Source organism: Vicugna pacos, unplaced genomic scaffold (genome assembly GCF_048564905.1).
Source record: "Vicugna pacos unplaced genomic scaffold, VicPac4 scaffold_103, whole genome shotgun sequence".
Taxonomy (NCBI): Eukaryota; Metazoa; Chordata; class Mammalia; order Artiodactyla; family Camelidae; genus Vicugna; species Vicugna pacos.
In genome coordinates, this window is record NW_027328783.1 from 3,733,070 (window position 1) to 3,759,540 (window position 26,471).

Sequence of the window (26,471 nt, forward strand, 5' to 3'; positions counted from 1 at the left end):
AAGTAAGCCCAAGAAGGTAGCCTATAGTGTGCTAAGCTTTTAACTGTGTATATATATGTCAACTAAACTCACTAAATTAAGAACAACTACAGCTAGAGTCCAGGTGGGAGAGGGACAGATAAAAGGTGAGGTGAGCAGATTTGCTGCAGGTGAGCGAGTTCCCTTCAAGTAACATGTCATTCTCTCTGAAGCAGGAGGCAAGGCCATCTGCTGGGAGTCAGGGAAGAGACAGAGGGAAGCTTAGAGGTGTGCAGAGAGCATAGAATGTTGACACCACTGTGTGGCAAGTGGGGAAATGTGCTCACTAGAGAAATCCTGGAGGATTGCCTGGCAGTGGCAACATGCTGGGCATTGATTTGTAGTCTTAGAAATCTGTGCTGGGAGAGCCTGCTGCCTGCAGGCTCAGAACAAATAGAGCTGGGTGAACCGAGATGGAAGTCATCCTGGTGAGGAAATGAAAAGATCAAGGGTCAAGGGGGTTTTGTTTGTCATAAAGAGAGTGCTGACTGTGGATGCAGAGCTGGAAGGTGGGGAAGTGGAAGTAAGAGGAACGTGGACAGGTAGGAAAGCAGAGGAGTCAGTGCATGATGCCCCAGTGAGGGTGAAGGAGGGCCAACGAGGCTGGTGGAGAAGCAGCTGGATGGCTAGAGTTGGGCACATAAAGGAGAGAGGCTGGACCTGGGGTGGAGACACGCCCGGGTATGAGCCCGGGGGTAGGGTGAATGGGAGGTGTCTGGCTCAGGCTGACGGAGAAGAAGACCCTACAATGACCATACTGGGTGGTGGAGGGAGAATCAACATTGACGTCTTGATGGTAGGCGGTGAGGCAATACAGAGTTGGTGGTCCAGCTGCTCCTGACTGAGGCAGATGAGCAGGGAGGCCAGGGTGGCAGGCACTGCTAGGAATGGACTGGGTTTTCCAGGTGTTCCCAAGAGAGGAGGAGAAATCACCTCATGGGGGAAAGTGAGCACAAGGAGGTCAACCCAGGCTCCTGATCAAACGGAGAGTGTGAGGGGGCAAATCGTCAACTCCAGAGATGGTGGCCTAGGAAGCAGGGACCATGGGTGAAGTGAGGGGACACTCAGAGAAGAGAGAGAGATGAGTCTTCTGGGTGTAGGGGGAAGAGAGGCCCCAGGACAAAGGAGCACAGGGGCACAGTGATGAGGATGGACTGGCTCTGTTGTGACACTGCAGGAATGGCTGGATCTTTGTCCTGAGGGCTTAGTTTGGGGGGGCTACTGGCCTCATGAGGGCCCCCCTCTCAGCAGCCTGGACAGATGCTCCCGCTCCTGATAGCTCTGTGGCCACCACTGTTCCCGGAAGGGCTCTGCCTCCATCTTCTATCAGACATTCATGCCCAGTCCCCGACTGCCAGTGAGGGAGCCTGGGCCTCAAAGCCGTTTGCCGTGGAGGGACACAGGCTCCTTGGAGAAGCAGGCTGATCTTATTTTTCTCCGTAACCCACGGCCTAGCAAAGCGCCAGCCTATGGGTGGGCCATTCAGGGGCTCGGATACTTCTTAAATTAACTCAAAGCAGTAGAATAGCAGAGCTGGAGGAAGTGACCACTGAGCTCACAGAGTTCACTGCCCACACCCCCATTCTACAGATGAAGAAACAGAGGCCAAGCAGCCAAGGTCATGCTGCTCTTTAATGCTGGCCTCTGTTGGGCATACGAAGTGATGAGCTGCACTGAAGGGCCTGAGGGGGGGCTCTGGGGTCAGACAGCTTGGGTTCAAGTCCCACCCCTGCCATTTACTAGCTGTGTGATTAATGACTGTCCTTCCTGTAAAGTGCCACCTCATTTGTTTGTCATGAACACAGAGTTCCTTGAACAGCAGGACAGAATTCTTTAAAGGTTTGCTGTTGCTTTTGTTACTATTATCACCAAGTGAACCCTGAAATGAAGAACAAAGACAGCAAGATTTTTTATTTTAAAAGATTTTAAAATACGATGATGACTGTTTGATTTAATCTATTCAAGTTTGCATTTGACCATTATTAACAACTGCACAATGGATGACTTTTGAGGAAATGTTACTTCATGTCTTTAATTCTCACTAACTACACAGGCTATTCAACAGGAAGCAATTTTTTTTCCAGGAAGAGGGACAAAAAGTTAACAATATCTCTGTACCTCTCGGTTCCCAGTGAGTTGGTTGTGATCTGTCAACCCAACTTTGGGGAAATGCCCTCTCCTCCTGGGCTCGCTGCACTGCCACGTGGCCTCCAGGGGGCGATTTACCCCCACACGAATCCAGTATCTTGGTTCATATCTTTGCTTCAGATCCCTCAAGGACTGCCCATGCACCAGGGCCCCATCTGCCCCGCCAGTCTCACCTGCTGGCCTCCAGGAATCTATCCTGGGTCTCAACCATCCTCTGTTCCTATGCCCGCCCCACTACTCTTCATTTTGTCCTTCAAGTGTGGGCTCCTGTGGCTTGCCACCAAGCAGGGGTCTCCCAGTCCTCCACCTTGGGGAACTGCATCGTCCTGCACAGTGCCTAGCGAAACTGTGTGGAGGCCGGAAGAATACAGAACAACAGGTGCTCAGAGGGGCTGCCTTTCCCACTGCAGGGGCCCTGGAGAGCTTTCTCCCAGCTGGTTATTCACAGGCGCTGAAGCTGTGGAATCTCGATCTTACCAATTTAAAGGGCATCATCACTAATTACAAAAGAAATCATTTTTTCAGTAGCAAAAGGAGAAAAGACTTTGTGCCCCATGCCCCCATCTTTCTTCCTCGGCCTTCAGAGGTGATTCTCACTCTCTGGGCAAGGGTAGAAAGCAACAAACAGAATATTATTTTTCAATGATTCTTCTTTCCCACTCTGAAGATTGCATCCCAAGACTGATGAAGGCTAGGATGGTTTGGCTTCCCTGTACTGAGTATTCAGAGGCTCAGGGTGGAGGGGGTTAGGGAGATAATTCAGCATTATGGAACCAAACAGAGACATTAAAAGGTTCTACTCTAAACAGAAAGGAAGCAGGATGCTATAGAAATGGGAAAACCATCATTGGAAATGAAATAACGAGTTACAAGACAATAAACATGAAGATGTAAAAAAGAAAAAGTATATCAAAATACAAAAAGGTGGGAAAGGGAGACGGTAGCAAGAAAAGATAGATTTTTTTCTCTTTCTTTTTCCTTTTTCTCATTATTCTTAGGATGTGTTGGAGCCTACGTGATTATCAGTCTAAAGGAAATAGATATGATAATGGGTTGATATACTTGAAAAATAGGGTAACCACAAATCGAAAGCATATAATAGAGTTGAAAAAAAAAAAAAAAAGAAACAAACTCTAAATGGCTTAAAGACTTAAACATTAGACAAGACGCTAAAAAACTCTCAGAAGAAAACATAGGCAAAACATTATTTGACATATATCTCAGCAGTGTTTTCCTAGGGCAATCCACCCAAGCAACAGAAAATAAAAGCCAAAATAAACAAATGGGACCTAGTTACACCTATCAGCTATTTCAAAGCAATAGAAACCATAAGCAAAATGAAAAGACAACCTATGGAATGTGAGAAAATATTTGCAAAAGATGAGACTGAACATGGCTTAACTTGTAGACTATAAAAATAGTTCATACAACTTAATAAGAAAAAAAAATAAACAACCCAATCCAAAAATGGGCAGAACAACTAAACAAGCAATTCTCCAATGAAGATATACAAATGGCCAATAGGCATATGAAAAAAAGGCACAATATCGCTAATTATCTTAGAAATGCAAATCAAAACTACAATAAGTTATCATCTCACACTACTCAGAATGGCCACCATTCAAACATCCACTCACCATAGATGCTGGAGAGGCTTGGAGTAAAGGGAACCCTCCTACATTATTGCTGGGAATGTAGTTTGGTGAAGCCAATGTGGAAAACAATATGGAGATACCTCAAAAGACTAAAAAAAGACATCATTTGATCCAGCAATCCCACTCCTGGGCATATATCCAGAGGGAACCTTAATTTCAAAATATACCTGCACCCCAATGTTCACAGCAGTATTGTTTTCAATGACCAAGACATAGAAGCAACCTAAATGCCCACTGACAAATGACTGGATAAAGATGTAGTATTTAGATATAAAAGAATATTACACAGTTGTAACAAAGAAGGAAATAATGCCATTTACAGCAACATGGATGGACTTGGAGATTATCACACTAAAGTGAAATAACTCAGACAGAGAAAGACAAGTAACATATGATACCACTTATATGTGGAATTTTTAAAAAAGATACAAATAAACTTATTTACAAAACAAAAACAGACTCACAGACTTAGGAAACAAACTTAGGAGTTTGGGATTAACAATTACAAACTACTATATGTAAAACAGACAAACAGCAAGGATTCACTGTAGAACACAGGGGAAAATGTTCAGTATCTTGCAACCTATAATGGAAAAGAACCTGAAAAAGAATAGACTATGTATATGTACAACTGAATCACTATGCTGTATACCTGAAACTAACAAAACAGCTGTATATCTGAAACTAACTAAACATTGTAAATCAACCACATTTCAATTAAAGAAAAGATAAGCTCTAAATAGCTGTATTCAAAGAAAATCTTCAAATCTTACCTCCTACAAAAAGTAAAATGGGAAGCTTGAGCAGGACCAAATTATACTGAATGAGAGGTTACATACCTTCTCCAGCACGTGGCCCATGGTACACATACATCGTGTTTTCCTTCAGGTAAGAATGGCCCTTACTGCCCAGGGAGCGAGTCCTGCTGGGACAAGGCCTCTGTGGCAGTGGCCTCCTTGTCACCGCTCCATCTCACCAGAAGGCCAGGGTTTTCAGAGGGGAGGGAACACAGAGCTCATACACTTCAGATATATTTCCTGAGAAAAACTGTGGAAAGACCAAATTCACCTGCAGTGCAGGAAACATGAGCACGGCCCCTAAGCAGACTGACAAACCCGAAGCAAGACGGCCCGATGTTCACATCGGAACCAGAACAAAAACCGTCTGGCCCCAGTTAAACGATCACCATCTCACCTGCAATGAACTGTTCGTACTCATTGTCAGGGATGTTTCTGTTGAGACTTGAGAGATCAAAAAAGTCAGACCAGGGAATCCGGACCTGGTGGATGTCCAGGCTCTGCTAATGGTAGAGGCGGCCCCAAGGGGGTATCACCAGCACCGACTCTTCCATTTTCAGCAGGGTCTTCAGGAGGAAGGCGATGTGGATACAGACGCCCCTACGGAGGCTGAAGCCCTCCGGAGGGTTGACATAACACAGAAGGTACCTGGCAGGGAGCAAAGGAGAGCGGGTCTTCAGAGCCAGGTCTCTGCACAGGAATCCCGGCTTAGATAGAACAGATACAATGGGAATCTCTGCACAGCACATGGCCTAGACTCAAGACACGTTCAGCAGCTTCTGGTTTGTATAGTGGAGGCACTGCCCACCGATCTCTGTGTGGCCAATTATTTCGAGTCCGGGAGCACATGCAGAAGACATCTTGGCATCTGTCTATCAACGCTAAGCACCTGACTAGTACCTGAGCACCCGTTCTCCAGGGAATCTCAACCTTCTTGGCCTAAAGACCCCTGTACACTCTTAAATACTGAGGACTTCAAAAGGCTGCTGTTTATGTGGGTTAAATCTATCAATAGTTCCTGTGTTAGAAGTTAAATAAGAACTTTAAAAAATGCTTATGAGTTCACTTAAAAATAATAACAACCTACTACATGATACCATTAATACTCTTAAGCAAAAAATAAGTATATTTTTCTAAACAAAAATCATTAATGAGAGGAATAGCAGTGATTTTAATTTCTGAGAATCTCTTTTGGACTGGTGAGAGCTTAATTCTATCTGCCTCTACATTACCTGTTTTGTGATATCACAGACTAGGTTTTCCCTGGAAAACCCCACAGGAAACTCGGGAGTGCAAGAGTGTGCAAAAGGCAGGTGACTTCCCGGCGTTCCTACGAAAATAGTCTTGCATCTCAGGGGCCTCGGACTCACTTTGATAACTGCTGCCCTACCCTAGGCGAGACTCTCCTACACAAGAGCCAGGCAAGTGTCCTGGCTTCTTTAATGAGTTACCGCAGCAACACCCCTCCCTTCTCTGTGTTAATGTTTCCCACAACCTCCATTACTGCAGATGAGGATGTAATCCTCAACTGAGGCCTCTAATCCCAGAAGACTACCAACCTTGAAAGGGAGGGCCCATCTACCATCTCTACACCCCGCACAGTCTATTTTGAGTCAAGCCCTAGATAACTGCTAATTGACACTGACCCTTGTCTTATTCCTGAGTTTTAGCGAAGGAGCCAACATCTGGATGGAACTGAAATTTCCCTGCTGATATACAAGGCTGATAAACCACCCTATTCCAACATCTGATTCTGGGGCTCTTCAAAACGCGGGTAAGGCCCCGCTTCATAAAAGACGGGTCCTCCACCTGCCCTTCCCAGGGGTTCTGGGAGGCCGCGGCCACGCAGGGCTACCCGGACTCGCGGTCCAAGCCCCAGAGCCCGAGGGGGAGGAAAGCCGGAGGCTGTGCCCCAGCCCTTTCCCCCCCGCCCCAACCCGCTCCCCGGCACCACAGCCCTCTCCGGCCGCCACACCAACCCGGATCCCACCCCGGTCCATGTCCACTGGCCCCGCCAACGGCGCTGCCGTACGTTTACCGTCTGTGAGACGCCGCCCCAGAAAGGATGTCGGCCGCCGACTGACGCGGCCAGAACTAGTGGCCCGGCCAAGCAAGCCGCCATCCCCAGCAGCAAACACCGCCATGGTCCCGGGCAGCTGCACACTTCCGGAGCCCGCTGCCTGCCCCAGAAGCGCACGCCAGCCCGCGAGGAGCGCGGCGTCTGTATCCATGGCAACGCCGCGGGGCCCTCCCCTAGCGCTTGCGTCTGCGTCCTCCCGAGGCTAGACGTGCGAGAGCAGAACTTTCGGAGCCAATGGGAGCAAGGGCGCGGCCAGGACGGGGGTGGGGGTAGGCTTATGGGGCAGCTGGGTGGGGCCGGGGCGGGCGGGGCCGCGCGGAGGTCCTCAGCTGCAGGTGGCTCCGGCCGGAGGCTGGGGCAATGCTGCCAACAGTGGGCGGGGCGGCGGGGCGGCGGGGCGGCGGGGAGGGGGCACCCTCACCTGTCTGTGTGCGGGGCTCAGCCTGGGCTCCGCGGCCTCCGCTTGCACCGGAAGTGGACCCAGGCTACCGGTGGGCAAGATAGAGGACTGAGCCCAGGCAGGCACGGCTGGCCAGGTAGGGCACCTGAAGTGCAGATCCGCCAGGCCGGCTGCCGGCCTTGAATACGCGCTGCTAGGCAGTTTCCAAGAAGACGGGATCTATCCCAAGAGGGGAGGTAGGGCAGGGTGCCAGATGCCTGGTTGGGTGCGGTCTTACAGGAGAGCCACGTTGAGAGGGTGCAGAGCAGCCCCTGTGTTGGCGGGGCTAGGAATTTGGGGTATAGGGTGGGGATGATGTGTGCCATTCCCTGTGGTCTCCCAAAGAACTCGCACCCCCAAGCAAAGGACCCTGCTCCCTCCACCCTTCACTGCATCCCCTGCCTTCCCCAGCACCACCGCCCCTGCCCCCGGAGTGTCCCATGACCTCTCCCCACACCAGGCACCGTCCCTGTTACAGGTACTTATCTCCTGGTGGTTCCAGCCCAAGGGTGGGGGCTGTATCTGACCAGTTAGGATGCCTGGAGCCTTTGTATGAAACCTCAGACTATAATGCAGGCGTGCACAGAGGCCCCTCAAACAGGATACCCTGCATTCCCTCCCCACCACGCACCCACAGCGCAGCTGCCACACCAGGCCAAGCCTGCTGGAGGACCGCTGTTCCCTCTCCACCTGTCCCTGATCAAGAGTGCACCGCCCACACTGCTGGGTATTTAGTGGGCCTTAGAAGAGCAGCTGGTATTTTCATGGACAAATATTTGCTCTTTTGGGAAGAGTTGAGTGCAAAGGGATGTAGGGTATGCCTTTTCTGTTGTCCTGGAACTGGTGACTAGGATGCAAACTTAAGTCAAAGCAGTTTTTAGAGAGAGCCGCAATATATCTTACCCAAAGATCACTGTTCCCCTACAAAGGCAACACCACCTGGCGGGTGGGGTCCTGGTCCCTCTTTCTGGAGGTTGGGCTTTGCACCCTCCAGCTGGGACAGAGCCCGAAACAGCTCTGAACACGCTCCAACAGGCTTTCCCAGCACAAACTGCCTTTATTTTGAATCTGGCTGAAGGAAGCAGCTGAGAAATCTGGGTAAATCTTCCTGGGTGTAACCATGCCTTTTGTGCTGAATGAAAGAGCGGCTCTCCACATGCTAACAGCTTAGAACTGAATGTGTGTCGAAGCCTTCATGCATGTAGCATGTTGGGAACAGCGTTTCATGGTGAGGGGAACTCTATAACTTACATGTGTATGGGGAAGCCCTCACTCCAACAGGGTTTTCCTGCACAAACTGCCTTTATTTCGAAATTGGCTCTTGCTGAGAAATCTTGGTAAGTGTTCTTAAGTGTAGCCATGCCCATTATGCAGGATGAAAGAGCGGCTCTACACTTTTTCACATCTCAGAGATGAATGTGTGTTGAAGCCGTCATTCATGTAGCGTGTTGGGAACACAGAATTTAGTGGTGAGAACTATGTAAATTACATGTCTATGATGAAGCACTCTCTCGAGCCGGGTATTCCAGTGCATACTGCCTTTATTTCGAAACTGGCTTCTCAGAAGCCTGTGGTCTCCATTGCAGGTCTGTCTCCAAACCCAGGGCCAGCATGGTAACTCTACTCCCCCTGTCTATTCTGGAAGTTCTAGGTGTCCTCCATGGCCCTTCCACCATTATGTTTTTGGAAAACCCCGCAGATGGAATGGGCCTGAGAACAGGAGAGCTGGATGCCAGAAGCCACTGCCCAGTGTGAGGCTCCTGGGAGGGGCATCTCCTCTCCGTGGGCTCTGATCTAACCTCCCCTCTCCCCCACCCCCACCCCTCTCCTCCTGCATTTCCTGATTGATCCCTGGATAATGGTCCATACCAGGAATGACCTGGGAGAGGTTTTATGAGTCTTTAAGTGGAAAAAAAAAAGAAATCTTTAGACAAGTTACTGAAAGTAACTTCCAGCTTTACCGGGAAAGACCTCATTCCAATGTTTAAGGCTAGTTGACAGGGTGTCAAATTGCTTAACCACTCACATCTGAGCAAGTGCTACCTCTCTCTCCAGCTCCCCGCAGCATCCACCTGTGGCAACTTGGCCAAAAGAAGGCAAGAAAGCTCTTTCCCCTCGCCAGCACCAGCGTGGCTTTGGAGTCAGTGGAGGCTGAGAGAAAGAGCCCCACCCTGAGGTTTGAGGGGCCTCCAGCCACAGCCAGAGGAGCGGGGGTTTTCAGAGTGGCCCAGCAGGGAAACCAGGCAAGGCCACCTGGCCCAAGTCTTCCCTGCCCAGAGAGCCCCATGAACTGCTTTGGGCCACACTCCCCGTTTGGGCCCCCTGCAAAAAGTTACCACGGGAGCCACACCTGAGAAGGCAGAAGGACAGCCCTTTAGCCTGGGGTCCCAGCAGGTGTGTCCTGTGAGACCTGTGGCCACATAAGTTACTTGTCTCTCCAGGTCACTGAAGGGACTGTGCTGGGCATCTTGGTGGTCAGGGACATGGGAACACCTCTAAACTCTGAAGAAGGACAGAGAGACTCTTCCTGGAAGCAAGGATTCCAGGGAGACACCTTGCCCAGAACTGGGGGACTGTGTCCTGAGTAGACCCCTGGGAGGCAATGTGGGGCTGTGGGGTCCTCTTCTGAGAAGGGAGCAGGTGAGTTTTCCGGGGGTGGGGTCCTGCTTTGTCCAGACATGTCCTTGTGTAAGACTCATTTACAAACACCTCCAAGTCCACCTAGGGGTGGCCCCAGAGGTGGGGGTAGAGGAGGAGCGTGAAGGGTGCAGACTTAGGGCCCCCTGAGCCACCCAGGGAGCCAAGGGTCAGTGGGAACATCTTGGGAGTCTAGTGCAGGGGTGGAGGACGAGCACTAAGAACATGCCAAGTCATGCAATAAAGTGACCCATGACCACGAGACACAGGTGGCCGTACACCAAAAGAGGCAGATAGAAATTTAGACCCAGGATCTGAGAACCTTGAGAGGGGCTGGAGGGTCCCAGGAACCCTCAGGAACAGCTCTTCTAGGGGCACAGACATCCCAATACACACATTTCTCATGGAAGCTTTTTGGGGTGCAGAGTGAGTTACCAGGATCCTGAACTTAGTATGGAATCCCACCCCCTTGTTCATCACGGTACCTGGCAATAAATTGCTGTCATTTGTCCCTGGACATGCACAGGGGAGCTGACTGCTGTGGGGGTCACTGCAGGACTAGAATCTTCTGGTGTCTGCTCTGTGACCACAGAAACCCAGGGGGATTTCTCAACGGGAGAACCTGGAGACCATGCCTGCAAGGACCACCCTCATGGGATGGCCAAGGAGCTCGTGGTACCCAGGTCACCAAGTGACGAAGTTGTGAGGTTGCCTGGGGTATCCTGGGGGCATGTAGATTTCTGAGGTCAGCACGTGGGCCCAGCACTGCTGGATGGTCTGCACAAAGAGGGGCCTGCTCTCCTGATGATGGCTCTTAACACCTGCAGGGAAACTGCTCCCAGGGCTCCTGGAGGTCCATATTGAGAGTGTCCTGCCAGCCTTGTGGGGTCACCTTCCCCTGATGCAGAAGCAGACCTCTCTCCCTTGAGGCCCAGGGGACACCTGGCTCAGGTGCCACCTGTGTGCCCTGGACACGCAGAGCCCCAGAGCTCTGGCACAGCCTGGGGTGTGGTGGTGTCCGGGCAAGAAAGGCCCTGGGAAGGGGGTCATTCAAGGGCAGAGGCCACTCTGCAGGGATGCTGGACCTGGCAGCAATGCACTGCTTCAGTACTCCCTTGGGTTGGGTCTCCAACCTGTGGGATGGAAGGGCCACTCCTTCCTGCGGTGCAGTCGGGGGAACTAGATCCATCGTCAAGGTCAGCCCTGAAAATGGAGGCTGCGCTACCTCCATTCCTGGAAAGAAAATCAGTCCCCTCCAGTCCAGGTGATTCAGAAAGTCATTCAGCAATGTTCGGGGCCTCCACTTTAGGCTTTGAATTAGAGCTGAGCGGCTTAGGAGGCCAGATCCCTGTCTGTGGCTCCAGGAGCAGGCTTTCTGCTGGGGGACAGGATCCTCACAAACACCTGTGTCTTTGTGGGACACTCCCCTCTGACAAGCTGGGAGGCAGGGTGCAGTTGTGGGAAATCGTGTTTACATGAGCAGAGGGCCACCATGTGGTGGGGGCACAGGAGACTGTGAGAATGAGTCCCACAGCCTTTCTGGAATCAAAAAACTGGCAAATGTGAAAAAGTGCATAATTTGTTTTATTGAACAGGCTGCTTATGTACGTTTGGAGGACCAGGTTCAAGGACTCAGCATCCCTCCAGGACAATAGCCTCAAGAGAAGAACAGACAGAGCAGGAGGAGATCTGGGGTTTCTCCCAGGAATGAGGTGGAACAGGGATTTCTGCAGATTTGCAAGGAGTCCCCGACCACTGAGCATGGGGTTACAGCCCCACGAGCCCCTGTCATGTTTGGCTTGGGCTCTGGTTCTGGCCTGCTCATGTATTCTTCCAGCAGAGTTCCAGAAACTCAGAGGGTGGAATTAGAGGGGCTGCGTTTGGAACCTAGTGAGAAGTTGGAGGGTCCTTTATATTGAGTCCCTTCATCCTAATCACCGTAGCTGAAGCCCAACACCCCCCAGGCCCCCATGGTGGCCGTGGAGGGAGAACAAGCCTGGCAGGCGACCTAGGGGTCCCACTACTGTGTCCTTCCCTTGTCTTCGTTCCCTTTCACCCCGGAAGGTGTGATTGTCTCGTGTCATGGTGGCCTCCACAATGTCCCTCCCAGTAATCTCTCTTCTCCATCAGGTGGGGTTCCCAACCCCGCTCAGCCTTCTCTGCATGGATGCTGAAGGACCAGGCCCACCTGAAGTTCTGAGCTCGAGCAGTAAGGTGGAAACAAAGAAACCAATGGAAAAAAGAAGCAAGTGATTGTGGCAAAGCTCCCCACCACAGAGAAGCTGCCCTGAGTGGAAGGGAGAGTGTGGGCATGCCCGTTTGTTTCCTATCTCCCAGTGCTCTTAGCTTTCTTATTGCCTACCTGCATGGTTACAACAAAATGATCTGCAAAACTGAAAATATTTACTCTCTCGCTTTTACAGAAAAGGCTGGCCAGCCCCTGGTCCGGTACCAGGCAAGAGATTGGAGTTCCTTTCCAGTTTGGAAACATCTTGGCAGGCCCAGGTTTGCAAAGGTCTTTAAGAGTAGTTACGGAGTTTTGCTTTTAAACTTTTTTACGGCTGTATATACTTGTGAGATGTGGTTGTGATGTATAATTCTGAGTCGGGATTTTCTCAAACTGTTTCTCACTTCTTATACCAGACATTCCTAAATTCCAAGTGGAACTGCATATTAAGGAAGCCATGGAATTTAGCAAAAGGATACAGATCTCATTTCCTTTTAAGCATCGATGTACCTCCATCATGGCAGTATTTGTTATGTGTTATTGATAGGGGAACTAAGTAGTAAACAGATTAATAGAAAATAGGGGATTTTAGGTACACAGGTTCATCTTTTCAACATTGTTTGTAATATTTGCAGTTTAAGATGACCATTCCTGAGAAACAGGCAGCCTCTTAGAATGAAATAGCATTTCCTCTGAACCATAATTAATTTTTATTTTGTAGACAGCAGGAAGGGTAATAACACGTCACACATTTGGGGACGTCAAAGAGAAAATGTAACTTTCTGGGAGCGCACTCCCCCGCCTCCCCCTGCCCTTTTTACTGTCCCATTCTCCCTGGAAGGCTCTTTCTTATCTTCTGCTCATGGCTCCAGTAACTCTTTCTTCCTCCTTGTTCCTCAGCTGGTAAGGTTAGTTTTCTACTTTGAACAAGCAAACAAGCCAACAGAAGAGAAATTTCACAAGCAACTCCCAGCACATCCACTCGCCTTCTGATGTCTGTGACCTCACTCTCGGTGCCCCACCGTTTATTAAAAGTGGCATCGAAAGCCAGTTCCTCCAAAAGTCCCCGAGGCCCCATCCCTCCCATCTTCTCTGGGTTGTCACTCCCAAAACCATCCTCTCTTTCACTGCCTCATCTATTTTGTTCTCCTGCTAGTTGGCACCATCAGTATATAAACGTCCATCCTCTTAAACCAACAGCACTCCTTGACCCTAATTCACCCCCACCAATTGCCACCCTGTGTCTTTGCAGCAAATCTTTAAGGAGTTGTTTAAACTCACTGTCTGCATCTTCTCTTGAGCCATCCCCTTTTACACCCATTCTGGCTTTTCGCCTGATCCCTCGCTCTATGGAAACTGCCCTGTCAAGGCCATCAGTGACCCCATGTTGCTAAATATAGTGGTCAATTTTGACTCCTCATCATGCTTGGCCCCTCGGCAGCATTTGACCCAGCTCTTCCATCCCTCCTACCCCGTGTTCCTGCTTCACTCAACCTCCAGCCCATCTCTCTGTCTGTTTCTGCTTTTGGCCTGCTGGCTGGTCCTTTGCCAATGTCTCCTGTTTTTTCCAAACATATACTGTGGGTGTTCCCCAGGGTGGGTTCCTGGGCCTCTCCTCTCTCTCTCTGCTATTCCTTTGGTGGAAGCAACCCAGCCTTGGAAATTGGCATGCCATCAATTTCTCGATTTCTCCAAAATTCCCTAATTTCCCCTTTCCATCTGAGCCTTTATCCCTGAGACTCACATCACATTCTTTTCCTTTCATTCATCTTGCTTTCACATTCATACATATGTTCTACTATGAAATTACTTTTCCAAATTTTGAATCAGTACATATATATCATGTAAAATGCTCAAATATGTATTATTTCCACTAAGATGCTAATTCTACCTTAGAACATTTCTGCACTTCTGTATTTATGTGAATAAAGCGAATAGTATTTCTACAAGCCTCATAGTTAAACACTGTTAGTTTGGGGCTATTATGTAACATGAAATAATGGTACATCAACATAGTCGTTTTTCATTTATTTTTATGTAACACCGAGATGAGGTTTTTGCCCTGAAGACTGGTTTTATTGAAATTTTACCTACGTTACGGACAGTCAGTTTATGTGAAAGCCCTCATTTCTCCCCTTTTTGATATATGCTCCATTTGGCTATATATAACATATAACTTGGCATGAAACAAAATTCCCAAATCATTCACATAATACAATTAATATGTTTAATTATATTTTTTTAAATGTTAAAAAGAAAAAGAAAACAGATTCCTCTACCTATTAGGCACTTCTGTGGCAATATGTAACACACCCCTTAACCATGACATTGAAGAACTGAGCTGATACCAGCCCCTTTCCACCTGCTCAGCCCCACCTTTTCCCATCCCCTTTCCCATCCGGAGAGGACATCCCTCCCATTGTCCAGGCCCAGATGTTGGAACCATGTCCTTTCTCTCTCTTTCTTTTACACTCACAGACAGCAAATCCAGCTTGTTAGAAAATTCTGGATATTCTGTCTTAATTAAATACCTGCTCTCTGCTCCCCGCCCTCCTAAGAGCCACCTTCAGCCTTTCCTGGATAGCAATAGCCTTCTGTTTCCATCTTTGCTTTCCTACAATCTCTCATCCACACAGAGTCAGAGGGAGCCTGTAAAAACATACATTGGGGGTGGTGGGTGTTGCTCAGTGGTAGGGCGCATGCTTAGCATGCTTGAGATCCTGGGTTCAATCACCAGCACATTCATTAAAATAAATAAATTACTTCCCCCCAAAAAACACAAACACAAAAGCATAAGTTGGACTACATCACCCCTCCCCTCAAAACTCACTAAACGGGTCACCATGTCATTAGGAGCCAAAGTCGTCACAAAGGCCTCAGGACCCGGCGTGCTCTGCCTCTCTGCCCACACTCTCCCCCTCACTCTGGGGGCCTCTGGCTCCGGCTCTTCCTTCTTCCTCCGGATCTATTCTGCTTCAAGTTCATTACTCCGTGAGATCTGCCAGGATTGCCTTATTCTCTCCTGCCTGCCTCCCACCCCACCGCCATCACCCGAGTTTGCTCATATCACTCTTTTTTAAAAATTTATCCAAACTCTTGCTACCCCAACATGCTGCCTGTTTCCTCTGCTAAAATTCTGAGCCCCCAGTGATGGGGAGTCATGTCTATTTTGTTGACTGATAAAGCCCGAGAGCCTTGGGAATGGTCTAGTTAGGAGATTCCCGTATGTAGTAGGAGCTTATACACATTTGCTGAATGAATGTAGATGCCCTGGTCCAATCCGATGGAGCACTTCTGTGACGTGCTCAAAGAATAACTCTCCTTTCCACCTGAGAGGGGGTGACAACTTCCCTGGTGATTAAAGGCAAGAATTTTTTGCTTTATGCTGTTAACCTTAGGCGGGGAGACTGGGGGATCTTCATATATATTTTTAAATTTGGTTCACTCTGCAGTTGGTCTTTGGTCTCTGTATAATTTTGAGAAACTCTTTATGAGTGATCATTCTTTGATCAGATTGAACAGGTTCCAGGGGGAAGGACCAAGCCTGTCCCATCAGCCATTCTATGTGTCTTGTCCTGGGACCCAGTGGATGCTCAGCATTTAAGTGAACCGACAGGAGTGAGTGAAGAGATGGGAGCATCTCATTATTGTGGCGGATCTCTGTCCAATGCCTTGAGATTTGGGGAAGGGTTTACGAGTGCAGAAGGGAGAGGTCAGGTCCTCTGTGCTTTTCCTGAGTGCCCTGGCCTTACCCATTCCCCCAGCCCCCTCGGGGCAGCCAAGCCAAGGAGCTGGGCCACCAGGGGTTGTGCTGATCAATAATCCACCTTCACCCCAATTCCGGGGGTAGGTACACATGGTTGTAGACACTGGAGTCAGGTCCTTGGAGGAATTCCTCACCGAACTATGTTTTGGACCTTTTATTTTTCTCTAGAACCTCCAGCTGAAGAAGATTGTTTTAGACACATGAAAGTTGAGGACACCTTCTGTCCCCTCGCAACCCAGGCGGGGCTGGGAGTCTGCTGTTTCTATAGCCGGTGGGCTCGTGTTGATTTGGGCATCCCTGTGCCTGAATTCCTGCAGTACACTCGGTGGTAAGGTTGGGGGTGCCTGGCAGGGAGGGAAGCGGGTTGGGAGACAGTACAGCTGGGCTGATGTTAACCTGGGGTGAGCGGGAGCTTGCTGATGCATGGCATCTCGGGGCAGGGAACTCTCCACACTCAAGAGGGGTTCCCACTCCCGCAGGGTCCCTTTGATCAGGGTGCTGGGCTGTCAGGGGACCACAGGGGTCCCAGTGAGGATTAGGGTGCCTTCAGGCAATGGGAAGTGTGGGGTCCAGTGGCAATTGAATTAACTGTGCACCCAAACCCAGCCCCCACCTCTTTCAGCCTGTTTCCTAATCTGCAAAACTGGAATGTTATTAAACATCTCACGGGGTCATTGATGGGCTGGGACAGACTAGACAGTCAGGAGCTGGAATTCCTCTGTCCCCTGATTGTTTGCCTTCTTTCTGACTATTTGCTCTCACAAGCTCAGTCTCTCTGTCTCTCGCTCTTTCACTTCTAAGTGTCTCTCATGCTCTGGTTTCATTTGATTTCCCACCACCGCCCCTCCCCTCCGCCAAACTCCAGATGAGTGAACTTGATTTCTATGTGTCAGTTCCAAATTCCCAGGAAAGATGCTCTGTCACCCTCTGGATCTGCTGTCCAACCCATGAGTTGTGGCCAGAGGAGCGAGTCCTTCTGGGACCAGCAGAGGGTCTCTGCCGAGCCCCCAGCCACCACTGTGGGAGCACATAGCTCTCCGTGGAGGAAGTACTGGCTGTGACCTTGTGTCACTAAGTGTGAATTTATGTCTTCTCTTGAACCACCTTCATCCTCCTAAACAAAGATGAAAATTAAACACTCCCGGGATTTGTGTCATGGAACACTCAGGTTGGGGGCTAATGGGGCTGGAATTTCTGCTGTATTTAAGGGGCTACACTGAATCCCCAACGAGAGCCTACAAAGGGAACAGCACCGGCCCCACCCGGCACTTAGGGCGCTGAGTCTGCGTGACGGTGAGCCAGGCTTCTGACCACAGCTCAGGGGTCTGGTCTGACCAATTAGCCTTTGAAACCAACCAGCTTTGGATTCCTCAATCCCACCCTGAGGTTTTACCTGAACCATCAGCTTCTGTATCTCTGAAGACAGATGCTGAGGACCCTTCACGTAAGCCGTTCGCACAGCCCTGTTCAGGCCTTTGTGCTGCACGGTCTGCCCGGCGAGCTGACCGAGGTTGGTATTTTACTGATGTTAGAAGTAGTCTGGTTTCCCGATGTACTGTTTCACTGAACAAGCAACAGAAGCCACTTCTCGCTGATAAAAGCAGAAAAGGGACATAATTAAAAGATACTGGGAGGGTGTGTGGAGTGGCCAGGACTGGAGCCAACCCAGGAGCTGTAGGAGGTGTTAGGGAGCCCCAGGCACCAGGCTGGGAGGGGTGCTACCGGGCCCCCTGCCACCCCAGAAGGGACCCCCCTCCACCCGACCCTCCACCTCACTCACTGCAGGTTCATGTCCCGGCAGGGCCAGGTCACACTGAAGCCACCAGCACACACCTCAGTTGGGGAGCTGGCCCCGTCTGAGCTGCGGGCGTGCCTGGTGTGGGGAGAGGCCCAGTTAGAGGAAGGCAGTTCCCCTACTGTTCCGAGTTAAGGTGCAAGTCAGTGCCCATCACTCAGGAGAGCCAGGCTGGACGGACCTCATTGTGGTGACTAGGCTGTCTGAGTTCACTTATTACTTTCTACGTTTGAAGGCCCTGGAGGGAGAAAAAGTGAAGGTTCTAGTACTTATTTTGTGTTTCCCACGTACCAGGTGTGGTAAACAAGCCACTTCAGACAAGGCCCGGAGCAACCACGTAAATAGGCCACGGAGCAAGTCATGCAGTCAGGCCTCTGTGGTCCCGAAACCCGTGTCCCCATCGGCTCCATAGTTACCAGTGGAAACTAGGGGGATTTATGGGACTGTGTGCTCCTGTGAGGGCTGGGATATGTGTGTTTAAGTCCACATCTTCAGAAACTCGGCTAGAACCACAGCCACTGATTGCACGGTGGCAGAGGAAGGGAGGATTCCAGCCTCTGGTCCAGCTCGTGTGGAGCTCAGAAGTTCTTCCTCCTGTCCTGAAAATAACACCAAATCTGAGGGAGCTGCAAACCCACTGCTCTTCTTAGATCCCAGAAGACTGAGGGGGAAAGCTGCTTCCAACCCAGAGAGGTTGCAAAGGGAACAGCGGGCAGGCTTGGAGAGTCACAGCTCCCAAGGCAGAACCTGCTTTTGTAAGAACCCCGGGGGCAGGCAGATTTAACAGGTCCCTGAGGCCAGCAGGAGGCTCAGTGTGGGGAAATCAGAGTGTGACAACTCCAGGGGGCCAGTCAGAGGGGCCCCATGCTCTTTTTCATGTATTTTACATCCAGGACCGTGTCCTGTTCTCAGAATGAAGGTCAGAGGATAACTCCTCATGCTTCCTGCCTGGAGAGGAGAAAATAACTGTATTGAAATACACCCAGAACATTCTGTTTCATTGGGGGAAGTTGTTTTTTGTTTGTTTTTTTAATGAGAAATTATTTTACCAGAGCCTAACCAACCTGGGAGAAGGGAAATCCCTTCTGTGTCACCCAAATTGGGGTGGGGGGAAAGAGACACACTTGTGGAGGTCACAGCTCAGGGCACAGGCTCAATGAGAACTAATCACAGGACTGCAGATGCCCTGCTCTGTCCCGCTCCCCCAACACCTTACCTCCATGTCAGTAGGGCCCGTGTGTAATAACAGGAATAATACTGACAGAAGTAAATGTCTCAGGAGTGTCTAGGGAAAACCCAAAGACAGCGGGGAGATGAAAACAAGGACACACAGGCTGTTTTAGCCTCTCACACCAATAGCTGTAGCAAACTACACACAGCCCAGCCCCAGTAGATAAACAGACAACCTCACAGAAGAAATTATTTATTTTGGTTCTCTTACCCAGTGCATTCCATGGTGCATCCTCGCCTAGAATTGAGTGGAAGCAAGTCCATCTCAGAAGGGACATAACTGAAGAGGGATGGCTTCCCAGACTCTGAGGGGCAGAGAGAGCACCAGCCTGGGTTAGAGAAAGGTGAGGGGTGGGGTAGGGTGTGGGCTGCCTTCTTCCCCATATAAGGAACCTTCCTGAGGCCAGCACAGTAGGAGGGAGGGCCATGGGGTGGAAGCAGCCAGACTTCATCCTGAGAACTGTTGGGATGCCTCAAAGGGACCATTCAGGTGCCCAAACTGGGCCCTGATTGAGGGAGCCAGTCGGTCTGACTCAGAGCCCAGGACTGAGGTGGGCTCACAGCAGGCCGGTATTACTTGGCCGGATCCATTTCACTTCTCCGAAGCCCTGTGTAAAACATGAAGCGTGGACGGCCTGGTGAGCACAGCTCTGCCCTCAAGACCGGTTTCAACTCCTCTCTTCCCAGAGAACAGCATCTCTGAACCCGTCCTGGGTGACCTCACAGAGATCACCCTAGTGGCCCAGGCTAGTGACCGGGAACATGTACCTTCCTGCAGGCAACCCCTGACGTCCACTGATGCATCATATACTGGCAAAGAGTGAGTCACTGTGCATTGGTCTAACAGCAGAGACTCTGCCAAAGGCCCAAGAGGTGGTGTGTGGGACATGCAGGGGTGCAGGAGTGTAAGCAGCGCAAAAGTGTAACTGGTGACAGGGGTGCAGGGGCTGTGGAGGGTGCAGGCATTTCAGGGGATGTGGGGGTGGAGGGATGCAGAATTGCAGAGAGTAGCAGGGGTGCAGAGGTGCAGGGAGTGTAGGGATGCAGGGAGGTGCTCAGGGACCTGGCCAGGATAAGAAGGCAAGTGCACATCCTTGCAGTCAGCCTGACCCCGGTAGGCTATTGCAATGCTTTTGGGCGGCGGCGGCGGCGGCGGCGGTGGCGGTTGGGAGGCTGCCCGGGCAAGCCGATCGATTTCTTCTCTTCCCTGCAGCCTGGCCTGGGGTGGGGCTTGGCCTCCGGAGATTCGCCAGATGTTGCACTCCAGGTAAGCTTGCTCCTGGTAGGTGGGGCGGTTAGGTCAGAGGGCGGTGGCAGCGGCAGAGGGGCGGAGCGGGTCTACCCCTGGTGAACGGGTGGAATAGCTGCCTTGTCCCGGCTGCTGGGCCTGGGAGCGGCCTCTTCTTCCCCAGGTCGCCGGACACTCCTGTCCCACTCAGCTTGCTGAGTGCGGAGTGGGGGCGGGGCCGTTAAGGTGCGGGACCCACGGGGGGAGGGAGGCTGCCGCGGGGGAGCCGATCAATTCGCTCCGCTCTCCCCGGAGGCGGAGCCAGGGGCGGCTTCTGCTGCCCTAGAGGCGGGACGCGGGTCTCCAGATGAACTTGCTCCTGGGAGGCGGCGGCGGAGGCGGCAGGGGCAGGGGATGTGTTCCAGGGATTTGCTCCATTTCTTCTCTCCCCCACGGCCTGGCTTGGGGGCGACGTCTGCCGCCGGAGATTTGCCTGAGGTCCGACTCCAGGTGAGCTTGCTCCTGGGAGATGGGTGCGGTGCGGTCAGGGGGCTGGTAAGGTGGTGGCTGCAGGCATAGGGAGGCTGCCCCGGAGGAGATTGTGGATTAGCTCCATGTCTGCACCGCGTGGCCTGAAGGCGGCCTCTGCTGCTCCAGGTCCCGGGACACCCCTGTCCCACTTTGCCTGCTGGGGGCGGGAGGCAGGGTAGTCAGGGTGCAGGGGTGGCGGTGGTCGGGGGCCTGCAGCGGGGGAGCGGACCATTTGCTCCCATCTTCCCCGCGTCTTGTCCTGGGGGCGGTCGCTGTTGCCCTGTGTTATGAGACGCGTGTATCCTAGTCGGCCTGACCCCGGGAGTTGGACTTGGTACTTTGGGGGTGGTGGCAGCAACGGCAGGTTTTCCCATGGAACTTGTCCATTTGCTCCCACTTCCCCCCATGGTTTGCCCTGGGGGCGGTCCCTGTTGTCCCAAGTTCGTCGGACGTCCATCTCCAGGTCAGCCTGCTCCCTAGAGAAGGCCACTGTTAGGTCATGGGCAAGAGTGGTGGCTGCTGCGGGGGTAGGGGCTGCCTTGGGGAGCTGGTGGATTGGCTCCCGTCTCCCCGATGGCCTGGTGTGGGAGTGGCCTCTCCTGCCCCAGGTCACCAGACGCACCTGTCCCACTCAGCCTGCTGGGGGAGGGGCGCCCTGGGCGGTGCCTTTAAGGTGCGGGGGTGGCGATGGCGGGGGTAGAAGACCTGCAGCGCGGAGCCTGTCAATTTGCTCTCCTCTTCCCCGTGACCAATCCTGGGGGCGTCCTCTGCTGCCCAAGAAGCCGGATGCCCGTCTCCAGGTCAGCTTGCTCCTGGGAGACGGGCCCGATGTGGTCGAGGGGCAGAGGCAGTTGCGACGGCCGGCTGCCCCGCCTAATGGGGCCACTTCTTCTCCTCTCCCCTGACCTGGCCTGGGGACGTCCTCTCTGGAGCAAGATTCGCCTGACACCCCACACCTGGTCTGATTGCTCCAGGAAGGTGGGCGCGGTGAGATCAGGAGGTGGAGAGGACAGGGGCTGCCCCTGGAGAGCTGGAGGATAAGCTCCAATCTCTCTGCAGGCCTGACGTGGGGGCGGCCTCTGCTGCCCCTCGTTCCCAGGTCACACTTCTCCGGGTCATATTTCCCCGGGGTTGCGGTAGGGTGCGGGGGCGTCGGGGTGTTGGCGGGGGTATGGAGCCTGCCGCTCGGGAGCTGGGGGTTTAGCTCCCATCTTTTCTGCAGATTGGCCTGAGGGCAGCCTCTGTTGCTCCAGGTCGCAAAGCAATTTCTCTGACAGCTTAGCCACCGGAGGTGGGCAGGATGGGCTGAGAGGGCTGAGGCAGCCGCCAAGGCAGCGACGGAGGGGGCTGTCCCTGGCCAGCTGGTCAATTTGTTCCCATCTCAACCTTTGCTGCCGCAGTTTCGCAGAACGCCCTTCTCCAGTTTATTCTTCTCCAGGGAGGTGGGCGCAGTGCATGCAGCCCGAGGTCTGGGCTCTCCCTTGGGAGGGGCAGAACTCTCTTGTTCTCCTTTGTCTTTATTCTTCAGCGAAGTGGTTACTGGACGCAATTCTTAATTCTGAGAAAGTGTAGCCTGTGTTATGGAAGAGCTGCTGGACAGTGAGGTTTCTGGGTGGATTTTCACATCAGCTGATGCCCCAGGCAGGCAGGAAAGCTATTACTCAGAGCTTCTTAGTCTGGGGTTGGGGATGGCCCCGCCATCCTCACCATGCTTTTTAAAAATGTGTTACTCCCCTCTTTTTCCTAGGTGACATTTTAGGTTATTGGGTCTCAGATTGCTGACACACTCATCCCTGTTCTCAGACATCTTTTAAACTTGGGTGAAGTGATAAGTAGGGGAAGATGATTTACTGAAAGGTAAGAATACTTAAATTCGCATTAAAGCTACATTCTGTCAATCTTTCTAAAATGATTTTCCTCTGATTCTAAATCCACGACCTAGTGAATGTTGTACTCCTGTGTAAATTATTGATCTTCACATCACATTTGTTGAGTGGTCAACGAGATTTGTTAATTAGATTATTCCTGAAAGGAAAAGTTCAGGCTTTTCAGAATTCCTTGTCTGATGTCACCCAGGCAGTCACAGTAGAAGACAGAGCTGTTATAAAAATCCCTCAGCTGCCTGAACTGCAAAGCTTCTGGGATTACTGATCCCTGAAATGCAGGTGACTCTTGATGATAATCTGGGGGATGGTTTAAATGATCAGATTCTTCCAGTCCTATAAATGGGTTCCGTGGCCCCAGCCCCGGGAGAACTGGACATAAGGGCCATATCGTGTGTGGTGGGATGGGAAGGCAAGGTGTAAGAGCTGGAATCACTGAGATTCCACACTGGCTAAACACAGACTCCAGAGCCTAATTGTTGTCAGGTTCTGTTCTGGATTTGAGAGTGTGTTCATACATGATTCTTGCCCTTCTGGAGTCACTGCCTGGGTGGAAGTAACCTTTACATAGATCTGTGGAGGATGACATTTAAGTAGATGGGCTGTTATGGTTCTCAATGTGCCCAGGCTTGCTCTTCCAGGCACTCGTGGGACTAACGCGAGTCATGTTATTCACTCATTCGCTGATTTATTACCCTTGAATTGATCACTCGTCCCACAGTAAGTGAAACAAGGTAACAGGAAGCTGAGTTTTGTCCCCTCTCCTATCACTGATTGTTTTTCAGTCGGGCGCCCTGCGTATGCATTGTGAAACGGTGGTATTTCGTGCCCAATGGGGCAGCACTGTCAGTTCTGAGAATCAGGGGAGACACATGGGTAGGACAGCACCCTGACACACATGGCACCCCCCATCCCGTGAGACAGAATTGTCGATGCTCAGGTGACCCGATGTAGACTGCGGTGCTAAACCTGAGCATGTTTAGTTATCCTGGTGGCTATGAAAATACAGACTACCAGTCGCTACCTCTGGAGACTCTGAGGGTGTGCACCCCAGAATTCTGCATTTTAAGAAGCACTTTAACGAATCCTGATGAAGAGATCTGAGTGTCCCACGGAGAAACACTGGTGTGCGAGGCACCAATATTGAGGATTCTCAGGGAACGATGTCTTTTTAGGATGGTCCATGGGCCCTCACTTTAGACTTTTGCCTTGGGTTTAATTGTATGTGTTCAGAAGTGATGTCTTTCGATTCCAGTGCATGTCAGCATGCTCTGTGCAGGGATTTACTCTCAGTAGATGGCAAAAACTATGATTCTTCAGGTCACCGAGCTACACTGTGAACGATATTTTATTTTGGTTTTCTTTGTAGCAATGCAGAGTCTCCCGAGAAGAGATTTAGACTCAACAGCTTTGTGTCAGACTTTGGAAGACCGCTGCTGCCCAAGGTGTTCTCTGGCAGTGCAATGACGAATCTAGGTCCCTCTTTCATTGCTACATCAATGAAGTGGACCACTTGGACAAGGCCAAAGCTGGTATCCCTACCATAGCCCTTTACAGTGTTATTCGGCTCCAGGAAGCCATCAGATGCAGCAGGTGGCCAGAGGAGGAGCCGAACAGACTCATGAAATGTGACATCCCCAACTTTATCAACACGGACCAGAACTCTGCCTTTGTGGAAGATGATTTCCTGATTTTGTAACTACCGATTGTTCTAGAAAATAAGCCAGTTGCCCAGAACTCACACAAAGACTTGAATTGAGAAACGTGCTTTCTCAGGTATCTTTCTGAAGATGTGAAGTCTGTCTTTGTATGGAAGGAAGTCCCCTTTCACAAAACTGAATGTGTTTGTGTCTGAGAGAGGGAAATGGAGACAGAAAGAAGAAGAAGCAGAAGAGAGCCCCCTCAGAAGAGATCTAGTTAAGGTGAGTTTTTGTGCCTTTAAAAAACATTTGGGGTTTTAGGGGGAACAAAGTATTTACACTGTCTTATTCTCCTCATTGGAAACCTTGGCCCCGTCGTCAGAGTCAGCGGCCTTGAACGGGGGTTGCACGCTGCGTTTCATCTGGCACTGCGACTTCCACGCTCTGCCTTTAGCACGTTGCTTTGCCTGTCAGGGTTGCCACCCTTTTAACTGTAAGGTGAGGAGTCTGGAGTAGATGATCCACCCCAGCTGTGCTGTTTTGCAAATTTCTGATTTCGTATTCGGATGAGTCTGGGATACACCCAGAGCAGTATAAACCAGGCCCTACCTCCTGCCTATTGCTGGGGCATCCCTCAGGTCTGTGCCTTCTACTCAACCCTTTACTGAGCCCAGCTTTTGTCAGGAGCCCAAGTGCCTACCGGGATGGCAGGGGACTTGTCTTTCGTGGTCACGGTGGCCAAGAATTCTATTGGTGTGCTGAAACAACTCTTCTGAGATCCTCCACCCACCCCTGCTCAAACCTAATGACAGCACTACGGTTCCTTTCCTAGGAGGAGAATCAATCCATGGTGCATTTTATGACAATCCTGTCCCCAGGGATGCACGGAAGTTTATCAGCTGAGTGAGGGGAGGTGCCTCTGTGTCCCTGTATCTCTGTCTGCTGACAGTTCGCTGCCACCGGCTACTGAACAAGAAAAGTGCTATTCACCATGTTGTGTGTTTTCCAAATGTGTAGGTGATGGTCTTGTGGCTCGTGCGTGGGCTTTGATTTGGGATGGTGAAGGGCTTATAAATACCTCATCAACATGTATTCGAGGTGGCCTGGTGCCACACAGATTTGATTCATGAAGGCATCAAGCCTGCACACTGGTTTGGAAACAACTTGGTTTTGATCATTCACACTGCATGCATGACTCGCTGCTAATCTCTGGGTGGTTTTTTCATTTCAGATTTATTCACCCCATGTCTTGCTTAAGCTGAAAAATACATTTATTTCACCAGAATATTCTCTGATTCTTTGTTTACACACATCCAGTTTTTTTAATTCCTTTAAAAATGATTCTGTGTTTATAATGCCTCCTAATTTCTATCATCTCTATGTTGCCAGTGGCCTGAGACATGCACCAGATTTGATGCCGGAACAGTTCCACCAAAAGAAATCCCTTTGCCGTAATATCTTTTGAGGAAAATATTATTCTTTAAGGCTCTAACAGTAAATCGTAGAAGAAAGCATGGAACATTTCTTGTAGTTAATACATGTTCATGCGAAAAGAAATGATATTTTCATTAAACAATGTTGATTTTAATAACTTTTACAAATGTGAACATTATTATTCATAATTTAAGTAACCAGATAAAACCACAGTTATTTATTATGAAGATTGAAAACTATTTACACGGTCTCTTAATTAGAAGTAGCTTTATTAGAAGACTGAAGGGTATTTAAAAGATGGAAAAATACCCATGATGACACCATCATTTTTATTAACTAAATATGAAGAACTGTGCAGGGATAAGATTTAACCCTCTGCAAACTGCCAAGTTAGCATGAGGTAGTTTGTGGATGCTGCCAGAGGACAGGACACTCCCCCAGGATCAGAGACAAAGGACTTCCTGCCAGCACAGCAGGCAGCCTGTGGTTCAAGTTCATATTGGTTCCTGAGTTCCTTTCCTATTGCTGTTGTAACAAAGGACCACAGACTCAGTGGCTTAAAGCAATACACATTCATCTTCTCACTGTTCTAGGGTGCAGTAGTGCAAAGTCAATGTCAGTGGGCTAAAACCAACGAGTGGCCAAGGCTAAGTTCCACACCGAGGCTCTTGGGAGGGATTCGTCATCCTACCTTTCCCAGCTTGCAGAGGTGCTCACACTCCTTGGCCCAGGGCCCTGTGTCACTGTGACCTCTGCTGCCACTTTACATCTCTGTCTCTGACTATATAGATATAGAGGAAGAGTCTTCTACATCTGGTATGGACCCTTTTTCCTACATGGACATTGTATCCCTATTTATGTGCAGATGAAAACCCCTTCCCTCCAGGGTGCGGTGGCATCAGCTCACAAGATGACCACTCTGGGCTTTAAGTGTCCTCTTTGTATTGTCATCAGGGAACTTCT

General features: G+C 50.6%; 4 long non-coding RNA genes across 4 annotated transcripts; 3 read left to right on the forward strand and 1 right to left on the reverse strand.

Moving 5' to 3' along the window:
* Positions 1-1,711: 1,711 nt before the first annotated feature.
* Positions 1,712-6,812, reverse strand: LOC140694712 (uncharacterized). The gene is made up of 4 exons (XR_012070297.1): positions 6,657-6,812; positions 5,016-5,266; positions 4,661-4,868; positions 1,712-1,897 (listed from the first exon to the last, which is right to left on the reverse strand). It is a non-coding gene; the product is annotated as an uncharacterized lncRNA (long non-coding RNA).
* Positions 6,813-9,540: 2,728 nt separating this feature from the next.
* On the forward strand, positions 9,541-15,599 carry LOC140694745 (uncharacterized). Its single transcript, XR_012070361.1, has 5 exons — positions 9,541-9,777; positions 11,370-11,486; positions 11,905-12,091; positions 12,198-12,279; positions 15,515-15,599. It is a non-coding gene; the product is annotated as an uncharacterized lncRNA (long non-coding RNA).
* A 352-nt stretch (positions 15,600-15,951) lies between these two features.
* LOC140694746 (uncharacterized) lies at positions 15,952-20,044 on the forward strand. The gene is made up of 6 exons (XR_012070362.1): positions 15,952-16,095; positions 16,976-17,060; positions 17,190-17,277; positions 19,008-19,136; positions 19,480-19,612; positions 20,006-20,044. It is a non-coding gene; the product is annotated as an uncharacterized lncRNA (long non-coding RNA).
* A 380-nt stretch (positions 20,045-20,424) lies between these two features.
* On the forward strand, positions 20,425-24,078 carry LOC140694753 (uncharacterized). Its single transcript, XR_012070371.1, has 3 exons — positions 20,425-20,530; positions 22,299-22,408; positions 23,804-24,078. It is a non-coding gene; the product is annotated as an uncharacterized lncRNA (long non-coding RNA).
* The last annotated feature ends 2,393 nt before the right edge of the window (positions 24,079-26,471 follow it).